Raw genomic sequence first — 12,142 nt, forward strand, 5'->3', positions numbered from 1 at the left:
ACAAGCACAAATAACCATCCCTTTATCTACCCATTCACCCATCCGTCCATCCATCCACCCAATCACTTATCCATTCATCTACCTAGCCAGCCAGACAGCCATCAAGCTATCCATCCATCTAACCAGCCATTCATCCATTCGCTCATCTATCTATTCAACCTGTTTAGCATCTTTGTATTCTTCTCTTCCTTTTTCTTTCTTGTCATTGCCACCCTGCTTACATTTTTATTCTTCTTTTCTGGAGAAGTCTCTTAAACCTTGTCCTCTTAAAGGATCTTCTTCCTTCATGCTTTCACAACCACTAGATCGATATCTTAAAAGCATGGATTTTATTGTATCACCTTCCTGCTCAAAAGCCTTCAGTGGCTCCTTATTGTTCATAGGATTAAGATCAAGTACAACAGGACCCCACCTACATCTTCCCAACTCATGGCTCTGTCACCACAGCCCACCTGGTTTTTCCTGAACTCAGCTCCCTTGTTCCTATCTCTTACACAAGCTGTTTCTCTTCCTGGAGACACCCTTTTTGGCCCTGTCCAGAATACTACCTTTTTTCTGATTAGAATTCTATTCTATGAGTCTTTCTCTGAACCCCATAGCAAGGAGTTATTCCTTCTCCCTTTGAAGCACAAGCTTTTTGGAGACAGCTTAGTTTAGGATCAACTTTGAAGTCCAAGAATCCTGGGTTAAAATATTGGCTCTTTTACTTACTATCTATTTGATTATGGGAAAGGTACAGACTTCTCTGAGTTCAGTTTCTGCACCCCTAATATGAAGGTGGAGAAAATATTAATATCAACCGTATAAACTTATTGTGAGCATTAAATGAAAAGCATATGAAATGCATCATTGGTACTCAACAAGTATTTGTGAATGGATAAATATAATTAGTAAAAAATTATGCCAATATTCACTATTTTTAATGAAATTATAATATTGTTTTTATGAGGAAATATTTTTTCAGGCCCAGTCTAGGCTAGAGCTACAGGTCTTGATCAATTTCCAAATGTCAGACCATCACCTTCCCATAATCCTCAGATGCATGCATGTGCCCTCTGCTCAGATGCATGCATGTGCCCTCTGCTCAAGCTCAGATGCATGCATGTGCCCTCTGCTCAAGCTCCAGAGGCATCCAGGCTGAAATATGATAGCAAGTCCAAGCCCTGGAGAACTTTCCTCTCACCTCATATATTCTTTATTTGTGACACTTCGATATGTAGCCTTCTATCATGGAGTAGAGCTTTGGTCCAGATTCACTCTTATAGTAAAAACATGCTGCTGGAATGGGCAGGAAGCCTGGAGTTCTTTGGGGTCTGGTTTGGGACCTGGTTTAGAATAGGTGCTTGCCCAGTGTTGGCTAGAAGGAAGGATGGCTTGATGGGTAGATGGGTGGGAGATGGATGGATGCAGGGTGGATAGATAGAGGACAGGTGGATGAGTGTATATATATATATATAATGGAAGGATGGATGGTTGGATGGATAGATGTTGGATGGAGGGTAGATGGATAGAAGTTGTAGAGATGCATGGGTGGATTGAGTACGGAGGGCTGGACGACCTTACTATATGACCCCAGGCAAGTTATTTAAGGTGTCTGAGAATTCTTTTTCTTACCTGCAAAACAATGGACTTAAGATGATCTATATGGCAATTGTAAAATCATATTCTGAAATTGTGGCTCTATGAAGTAGAACATAAGTCAATATTTGTAGTTTTTAACTGATCTTAAAAAACAGATATAGATATACAAGCATATAGTTTTATTGTTTTCTCAGAAATCAAAGCAGACAAAAACACGTAGTTCCTAATTCTTAGTTCTGTGTACCTCCCACCATTCTGTCCATTTTTTTCCTGTGTTATTTCTCCAAACCCTCATTGCCTCCTGAGGGTCACAAATTTTTATCCCATCCATAACTAGTAAGAAAGTGTAGTTTTAGTGGAAATAGCTCAGACTTTAGAATCAGACAGATATTAGAATCAAAATCTGGATTCCCTATATATTTGTGATATTTGGCAAGTTAGTTGCTTCTTCGACCTTTTTACCTGTCAACTGGTGTCACCAAATGCCTCACAGTGAGGATTAAAGAGAACAGCTGTGCCAGGAAGACAATAAGTCTTGATAACTCTGATAAGTGGAAGTCCCCTCCTTACCCTCTGCTCTGTGCAGAGAAGCTACCAGTTGCCTAGTAGATGTTCAGAAAGCACTTGTTGAATCAAATGGATTTGAATTCCTTCCAGCCTCTGGGTTTTACTTGCTTTGCAGCTAATGCTTTCAATCTATCACCAGTGGAGTAGAAAATGCAAATGTGAAGCTTTGCAAATGCCTTCCACACATCATAAATCTGGGATTTCAAGAGCATGGCTATGAATATTGAGGTCAGCTGCTTTATTTTTTTTGCCATGGGTCCAAGATTAATGCAGTCCTGAGTGTTAGGAGGCCATCAGACACTGACCTTTGTGTCCATTTGAGTGGTGGGTGTGGAGTATAGGGGAACATATGAAAACACTGAGGTAGCAAAGAAAGAGACCCCAGCCCCAGAATAAGTGGTGTTATCTAAGTCACTTCTGAAGTGTTAGGAGGTAAAATGGGCAGCCAGTGGTGAGGGCATCTCCCCACCAGAGTCTTCTCGAATAGGCTGCTCATATGCTAACCTCAGGTTCCACCATCTGGGGCCTTGTCACTAGGGAACCTTGGATTCCAGGTGACCTACTCCTGAATTGATGATCTGAGAGCTGAGTGCGGCTGTGTTTTCCTATGACGTCAAATATGCACGCTGCCTTATTTTTCCTCTTCTTTCCCCACAGCAAGCACTCTGTGGAAGTGGTATGGGCATCTCAGACTGGTCTCTGGTGGTCCTGATGCTCCCACCATCCAGCCCTATGTTTTATACATGAGCAAACTGAGCCTCAGAGAGTGGTCCAGGGTCACACAGGGGGCTGGTGGTAGAGCTGGGGTTGCCACCCAGGGGTCTTTACTCCAAGTTACAACCTCCCCACCCTCCAGCATTTGGCAGCTTATGATTATCTTCCGCCATAGTTAGGAAGTTAAACATACAGAAAACCCCTCTTACCCGCCCAAGATACCTCTCCTAAATTTGTTAAAAGCATCCAAGACTTCTATGGCAACATTATTCTGTTGGTTCAGGACAGCATTTTCCAAAATATGCTCATCTGATGCTTTATCCAGAAAAAGAGGTCTGTGGCCAAAAGGGACTGAGAAGCCTTGCAAAAACATGTTCCCCTTTTTAGATTCACAGCGCTTGGCGGCTGGCACAGGGCCCTCCTCAGTAAAAAACCCTTTTTGTCTTTGTCTTTTGTCTTTGTCATCGCATTGTTCCTTGAAATGATTTGACCACAGAACTTGGCTTTTCCTACCCCTTCACCCTGTAACTCCTGTAAATACTTCACAGAACCAGGTTCATGAAATGCATTTTGGTAAACGGTGATTTAAGTCATGAAACACCCCCATTGACATTTGCAGTTTACTTTAGAGGAATCATAATGACTCTATAACTTTACAGTTGCCAGATATCCTTCACACCCATTAACTCTTTTGAGTTACAACAGTCCTATCAGAAAGATAATGTCTTTTCCTTGACCAAAAACCCAGAGACCTAGATGATTGACAGAACTAAAGATAGGAGGGGAGACTGGAATATGGCCTGCAGACGGCACAGTCTGTACCCTCCCTGCCCCTAGCTCTTCCAGGTCTTTACTCTACATTAAGCCAGTTTCTACCTGGCACTGTCTCCTCTGCAGAGAACTACCAGTTGCCAAGGAGATGTTTAGAAAGCACTTGTTGAATCACATGGGCTGGTAGACAGTCATTTTCCATCCTACCTCATTTGACAGTGAAGGCAAATGAGGCACAGAGAGGGGAAGTAATGTGGCCAAGTTCACACAGCTAGAAGCAGAACACCAGGGTAAAGAGAATGCAATCAAAGATGAGAGCCTTATGTGAATTGGGGATGGAGAATTAAACCTTGAAAGAAATGCAGAGCTTGAAAAAGGGAAGGACCAGGAAAGTTATGACCAACCTAGATAGCATATTCAAAAGCAGAGACATTACTTTGCCAACAAAGGTCCGTCTAGTCAAGGCTATGGTTTTTCCTGTGGTCATGTATGGATGTGAGAGTTGGACTGTGAAGAAGGCTGAGTGCCGAAGAATTGATGCTTTTGAACTGTGGTGTTGGAGAAGACTCTTGAGAGTCCCTTGGACTGCAAGGAGATCCAACCAGTCCATTCTGAAGGAAATCAGCCCTGGGATTTCCTTGGAAGGACTGATGCTAAAGCTGAAACTCCAGTACTTTGACGACCTCATGCGAAGAGTTGACTCATTGGAAAAGACCCCGATGCTGGGAGGGATTGGGGGCAGGAGGAGAAGGGGACGACAGAGGATGAGATGGCTGGATGGCATCACCGACTCGATGGACGTGAGTCTGAATGAACTCTGGGAGTTGGTGATGGACAGGGAGGCCTGGTGTGCTGTGATTCATGGGGTCACAAAGAGTTGGACATGACTGAGCGACTGAACTGAACTGAACTGAAGGTTGAAATTATTGGAGAAGGAAATGGCAACCCACTCCAGTGTTCTTACCTGGGGAATCTCAGGGACAGGGGAGCCTGGTGGGCTGCCGTCTATGGGGTCGCACTGAGTTGGACATGACTGAAGCGACTTAGCAGCAGCAGCAGCAAGGTTGAAATTGGTAATGTTGCTTATTACCATCCCTGTGAAGAATGATTGCATTTGCTGCAAACATCCAAGCCATCTATTCTTCTGTAATACCTGGCTGCCAAGTGTGGATGGATCAAAGTATAATACTTGGAAACTTGATGGAGTGACCTCCACTTACTTGAAGGTACCTCAACTGGTACCTCAATTTTCCAGCAACTTTATCTATTCAGAAAATACTTGAGAGCCTTGAATGAGGATAAAAGATCTCTGGGTGACCAAAAGAGATCTATCAACTAATTTCTCAGTTACTAAACAAATGAAACAGCAAAAGAAAAAATGTGTGAACACCTACTCTACACAAGCCCTAATAATCCACTAGAGGCAGAAGTAAGACAGTGTGCCCATTCTCCAGGAGCTTAGAGCCAAGGATGGGAGACAGACATGCAGGCAAATAGAAAAGATCCTGTGACAGAGGTTATGAACGAAAATTAAGAGTGCATCCACATCAGACAGGTCAGACTGGCATTGGGAAGGGAGTCTCTGAGCCTCCGTTTTTTTCTTATTGAAGTAGAGTTGATGTACAACAATATGTTAATTTCAGGTATACACTAATGTTAATTTCAGGTATACTACATAGCTATTCAACATTTAAATACATTGTAAAGTGATCACCATGGTAAGTCTAATAACCATCTGTCCCCATTTAAGTTATTACAGTATTATCAACTGTATTCCTTATGCTGTATATTATATCCCCATGACTTATTTACTTTATAACTGCGAGGTTGTACCTCTTAATCCCCTTTACCTGTTTTGCCCAATGCCCCACCTCTCTCCTCTGGCAACCAACAGTTCGTTCCCTGTATCTATGAGTCTGTTTCTGTTTTGTTTTCTTTATCCTTTTGTTTTAAAGAGTCCACACATAAGTAGAATCATATGTTATTTGTCTTTCTCTGTGTGACTTATTTCACTTAACACAATGCCCTCTAGGTCCATCTGTGTTGTTGTAAATGGTAAGGTATTGTTCTTTTTTAATGGCTGAGTAATATTCCATTGTTTATATACACCACATCTTCTTTATCCTTTCATCTATTGATGGACACAGGTTGATGCCATGTATAAAAACATAAATTTGAAAAGATATATTTGCTGCAGCTTTACTTACAATATATCTTTTCAAATTTATGTTTTTATTTTCATCATGTAAATGTTTGGAAATGAATTTGGTGGATTATATGGCAGCTCTATTTTATTTATTTTGTTTTTTTACAAAGCTCAGTACTGTTTTTCCTAGTGGCTGCACCAATTTATATCCCTGCCAATAGTGCACGAAGGTTTCCTTTTGCTCTGCCTCCTTGCCAACACTTGTTATTTGTTGTCTTTTGATAATAGTCATTCTGACTATTCATCTCCTTTAAAAGAGGAGAGTTTAGAAGACTTCTGGAACAACATCAAACATACTAACATTCACATTATATGGTCCCAGAAGAAGAGAGACAAAGGGGCAGAAAATCTATTTGAAAAAAAAAAAAAAAAAAACAGAATAATGGCTGAAAATTTCCCTCAACTGCTGAAGGAAACAGATATCCAAGTTCAGGAAGCAGAGTCCCAACCAAGATGAACCCAAAGAGATGTGAGTTAGTATCTCATTGTAGTTTTGATTTGCATTTGCATTTCCTTGATGATTAGTGATATTGAGCATTTTTTCATGTGTCTACTGGCTGTGTTATGTCTTCTGTGGAAAATGACTATTCAGGTTTTCTGTTGGTTTTTTAATTGGATTGTTTCTTTTTGAAATTGTATCCTATGAATTCTTTATATATTTTGAATTTAACCCCTTATGATATATTTTTTGCAAATGCATTCTCCCATTTGGTAGCTTGCTTTTTTCTGTTGATTGTTTCTTTTTTTCTGTGCAGAAGCTTTCATTTTAGTTTGATGTAATCATTTGCATTTATTTTTGCATTTGTTGCCCTTACCTAAGAAGGCGGATCCAAAATAGTACCAAGATATATACAAAAGATTTTACTGCCCACATTTTTATTTAGGAGTTTTATGGGTTTAGGTTGTACACAAAAGTCTTTAATCTTCTTTGAGTTTATTTTTGAATATGGTATAAGAAAATGATTCAGTTTCATCCTTCTGCATGCAGCTGCCTAGTTTTTCCAACACCATTTATTGAAGAAGCTGTCTTTCCCTCACTGTATATTCTTTATCATAGATTAGTTGACCATAGAAGTGTGAGTTTATTTTTTTACTCTTTATTCTGTTCTATTGATCTTTGTGTTTGTGTGTGTATGTGTGTGTGCACACACGTATATGCCAGTATCATACAGTTTTGATTGCTAGAACTTTGTAGTATAGTTTGAAATTGGAGAGCCTGATACTTCCAGCTTTGTTCTTCTTTCTCAAGATTGCTTTATAGGTCCATACCAAATTTAGGATTATTTTTTCTGATTCTGTGACAAATGGCATTGGTATTATGATAGTTGTTTTGTGACTAGTTGTTTTTCTCTTGCTGCTTTTAAGATTCTCTTTATCTCTTTGACATTTTAACTATAATTTGTCTTGGTGTGGGTCTCTTTGGGTTCATCTTGGTTGGGACTCTCCTTCCTGAACTTGGATATCTGTTTCCTTCAGCAGTTTAGGGAAATTTTCAGCCATTATTCTGTTTTTTTCAAATAGATTTTCTGACCCTTTGTCTCTCTTCTTCTGGTACCATATAATGTGAATGTTAGTATGTTAGTATGTTTGATGTTGTTCCAGAGGTCTTCTAAATTCTCCTCTTTTAAAAAATTATCATTATTATTGTTATTATTAGGTGATTTCCACTACTCTCTCTTCTAATCACTGATCCATTCTTCTGCATCCTCTAATTTGGTCTCAACTCCCTCTAGTGTATTTTTTCATTAGTTATGGTATTCTTCAGCTCTCATTGGTTCTTTTTTTATCTTTTGTCTTTTTGAAGTTCTCACCGTATTCCTCCATTATTCTTTCAAGTTCAGTTAGTATCTTTATGACCATTATTTTGAACTTTTTCTGATAGACTGCTTATCTCTGTTTCATTTAGTTCTTTTTCTGAGGTTTTGTGTATTCTTTCATCTGGAATATATTCCTTTGTCTCCTTATTTTGTCTAGCTCTCTGTTTTTACATATTAAGTAGATTAGCTATGCTTCCCAGTTTGAAAGGAGTAGTTTTATGTAGAAGGTATCCTGGGGACCCAATAGCATGGTCTGCCCTGGTCACCAGAGCCAGGTGTTCCAGGAGGATCCCCTTGTGTGGGGTGGGTGTGCCCTTTTATTATGGCTGCTCCACAACTGCTGCGGGCATGCTAGTGCAGCCGTGACTGTTGCAGGCTTTCTGAATATGGGACCAGCCACCCAGGTCAGGGGACACTTTGAGGGAATGCCAGTCCTGGCAGAGGCTGCTCGCCAGGTAAGGAGGACAGGGGACATCTATTTTTTTTTTTTCAAGCCAAACTGTATCCAGCTTTATTAAAGATACTTTTCATAAACAATCGTGGTATTTCAGGCAGGATATGAGCAGAGAGTCATTAACCGTATACAACTTTCAAACTGCCTTTTTCAAATGGACTACCAAAATCAGAAAGCCACTATGAAACCCAATGAAATCTTCATGTGATGCTCTGAACAGGGAAAGTTTAGACTGAGGGTTGACATTTTACATTTAGCATGTTGTATAACAACTTTTCACAAGCCGACCCTGACTTTCAGCAAATGGAAATGAAAATGGCAGAAGTATCACTCTGAGGAGCCACAGTATAAAAAAATGAACTGCTCCTCTTTTGAAGGACACCATCTCAATGGTGACGCTGGAAAGTCCAGATTGCCTGACATCAGATCAGATCAGATCAGTCACTCAGTCGTGTCCGACTCTCTGCAACCCCATGAATTGCAGCACGCCAGGCCTCCCTGTCCATCACCAACTCCCAGAGTTCACCCACACTCATGTCCATCGAGTCAGTGATGCCATCCAGCCATCTCATCCTCTGTCGTCCCCTTCTCCTCCTGCCCCCAATCCCTCCCGGCATCAGAGTCTTTTCCAATGAGTCAACTCTTCGCATGAGATGGCCAAAGTACTGGAGTTTCAGTTTTAGCATCATTCCCTCCAAAGAAATCCCAGGGCTGATCTCCTTCAGAATGGACTGGTTGGATCTCCTTGCAGTCCAAGGGACTCTCAAGACTCTTCTCCAACACCACAGTTCAAAAGCATCAATTCTTTGGCACTCAGCCTTCTTCATAGTCCAACTCTCACATCCATACATGACCACAGGAAAAACTGTAGCCTTGACTAGATGGACCTTTGTTGGCAAAGTAATGTCTCTGCTTTTGAATATGCTATCTAGGTTGGTCATAACTTTCCTTCCAAGGAGTAAGCGTCTTTTAATTTCATGGCTGCAGTCACCATCTGTAGTGATTTTGGAGCCCAGAAAAATAAAGTCTGACACTGTTTCCCCATCTATTTCCCATGAAGTTATGGGACCAGATGCCATGATCTTCGTTTTCTGAATGTTTAGCTTTAAGCCCACTTTTTCACTCTCCACTTTTACTTTCATCAAGAGGCTTTTTAGTTCCTTTTCACTTTCTGCCATAAGGGCTGGTCGTCAGTTTTGGGGGGTTAGGTTCTACAGGTCTCTGGGTTTAGGGGAGTAATTCCTATGCTGAGGTGGAGAAGGAGAAGAGGACATAAAAACTAAATTTTACTTTTTCCACATCACAAGGCGTTTGTGCCAAGGTGGTTAATGTGTGTCAACATCAAGGAATCCCTCTTTCCTGGGAACCAACAGGAAGTCTGTCAAAACTAGACGGGAAAGGTGTTTTTCCCTCACGTCAATTCAGCTTCTGAGACATCCTGTTAGAGACATGTGCCTTTCCCCCCAAAAAACAGCAATGAAGTATTCTGTGTGCTAACAACATAGCTTAAAAAAAAGTAAAACAAAAATCTGCATTTTTGTAAAGCTTGATAAAAAATAGTATTTCAAACTGTACAGTCACCAGAAGTACACAATTATCAGAAATGCACACCCTTCACTTAGCATCTCCAGCACCTTCAGCTTTCTGTGCCTGGTCTGTTTTGCATCTCCATTTTGTGCAGGGTTATTCCCACCCTTACCAGCACCAGCTTTCCCCTTTTTCCCTTTGGGTACCTTCTTTGCAGGGGCCTTTTTAGTCTTGGGCGCTGGCTTTGGAGGAGCAGGTTAGCAGATAACCTTGCAGATCTTCTCTGTGGTTCTTCCTTCACCTTGGCCTAATCTCCTTTAGCATCCCCTTCAGCATTTCTCTTGGGTATGGTGGCTGCAGCAGTGGGACGTAGGTGCTGGACACAGGAATGCAGTGGCATGCAGGCTTTAGTTGGTCCAGGGGTCTCTCTCGCCTCTTCCCATTGCTCTGGCAGGGGACATCTTTAAAGGGGCTCTGGCGTTAGCTGAGGCTGCCTGCTAGATGTGTAATGGAAGAGGGCTATTTTGGAGATTGGCGCCTGCAAATCTTTTAGTGTAATTTTGAGAGGTGAATAGGAGCTTGCCAGGAGACAAAGAGAGTAAGTGAAGGAAATATAACCTTTGCAGAAAACCAGAGACCAAATAGCAAAGTGTTAAGCAGGGGTGCATGGTGCAGAGTAGGGAAAAAGAAAGTATTGAGACTAAAACGTAGGCATGCGCCTAGACCAGAGAGAGGCTTGTGGCAGCTTAGATGCCCACAAGTCGGAGATGGAAGAAGGGGACAAAGACACGTTTAATTTTTAAGAAATAATATCAGATACTGGTCTGTCAGTTTGTGTCTAAGCAGAAAACAGGGCTATACCCAAGAGGGTATAAGCTCATAGGAATGTACAGAAGAAAGCCTAGTATTCATAGATGTATATATCTCACATCTTTATTTGTTCATCTGTTCACGGACATGTAAGTCTTTTCCACATCTTAGCTACGGTGAATAATACTGAGTGAACATTGGAGTACAGATATCTCTTCCCCATCCTGTTTGCAGACAGCCGCACACAAAAGAATGAAATCAGATCCCTATCTTACACCATACAAAAAATGGACTCAAAATGGATAGACTTGAATGTAAAACCTGAAATCAGAAAACTCCTGGGAGAAAACATAAGGGTTAAGCTCCTTGACATCAGACTTGGCAACGAATTTTTGGATTTGACACCAAAAGCCAAAGCGACAAAAGCAAAAATAGATGATCCACTTTTAAGACCCACGTTTTGAAAAAGATGGGCTCTTTCCAAATGAGTAGTCATGGAACTGCTGTGTTTAGCTTTCTCAGTGTTCTGAAAGGCTCGCGGATTCAAGCTGAGCCTCAAAGGGTTTCTCTTTCCCCTGGCCTGCAGGGAGTCCTGGGGGATTGGCTTTTCCGGAGGCTCAGAAATATCAAGGGCCTGGTGTGTTCCCTTCTTCATCTCTAGTTACCTCGATAGGAATCTTGGCCCTGGTCTAGTGAAGGGGAGCAGCAGGGCATTCATGCCAGGAGGGTCCTTTCAGGCTTTTTCCTTCTGTAGAGCATATTCTGATGGAAAAGGCCAGATTGACCAAATTCCAGGACCAAATTGGTGTGATGCTTAAAAGCGCTTTTTCATAGAGAGAATAGATAGAAGGGGGTCTTAATAATCAAGTCCAGTGTTTCATCAGTACCCCCCATTCCCTTCCTCTGGCTTCTTCATGGTGATGGCCTGTCCCCTTCTTCTCTTGGAGCCTGCAATAGAGATTTTTAGATCATTTACTGGCCTCCCCCACAGTTTAGATCAATAGCATCATAATCTAGCCTCACTTCTCTGCATTTCTTCACCTCTGTAGTGTTCCTGTCTATATAATGAGTTGAGTATCCCGGATCCATGAACCTAATGAATTTCAGCAGAAGAGAATATACTTAAAGTCCTATTGAAAAGTTTAAAATGATAGGAATTCCCTAGAGGTCCAATGGTTAGGACTCTGTGCTTCCACTGCAGGGGGCATGGGTCTGATCCCTGGTTAGGGAACTAAGATCCCATAAGCCATGTGGCACAGCCAAAAAAAAAAGTGAAAAATGATGTATAAATAATATTTTACTTCTAGCATTATCATTTACACTCTATTCATAGATATTTCTTAAAAGAATGAAAGGAGCTTTCATAAACTAGAAACTAAATTGAGCCCAGGATAAAATGTGCTGAATTTCAAATGGACCTAATAAAAATTCATGTTTTTAAGATTGTACTAATTAAAAACCAGACAAACAAATAAGCAAAATCCATTCAACACGGTGAACCCATGCCTCGTAGTGCTGAACCTTTGTGCTGTTTGTTTCAAGACCACTGGATTTTCTCCTCAATGTACCTTAACTGCTTTAGCATTTGATTCAACACAAGCCCCAAATAAAACACTTCAATCTATACTATTTATAATTTCTATCTTTTGTTACCACATAGGTGCATAAGAAACATGAGAAAACCAGATCTTAAAT

The 12,142-nt window shown here is 41.0% G+C and overlaps 1 protein-coding gene and 1 pseudogene across 5 annotated transcripts in view; one reads left to right on the top strand and one right to left on the bottom strand.

The window, feature by feature from the left end:
• Nucleotides 1-12,142, top strand: part of DAB1 (DAB adaptor protein 1) — a 1,337,206-nt gene that overhangs the window by 104,397 nt on the left and 1,220,667 nt on the right. The gene's annotated exons all lie outside the window — the stretch shown is intronic.
• Nucleotides 9,415-10,055, bottom strand: LOC133244520 (non-histone chromosomal protein HMG-17-like; annotated as a pseudogene).

This window comes from Bos javanicus, chromosome 3, assembly GCF_032452875.1.
Source record: "Bos javanicus breed banteng chromosome 3, ARS-OSU_banteng_1.0, whole genome shotgun sequence".
Lineage (NCBI taxonomy): Eukaryota > Metazoa > Chordata > Mammalia > Artiodactyla > Bovidae > Bos > Bos javanicus.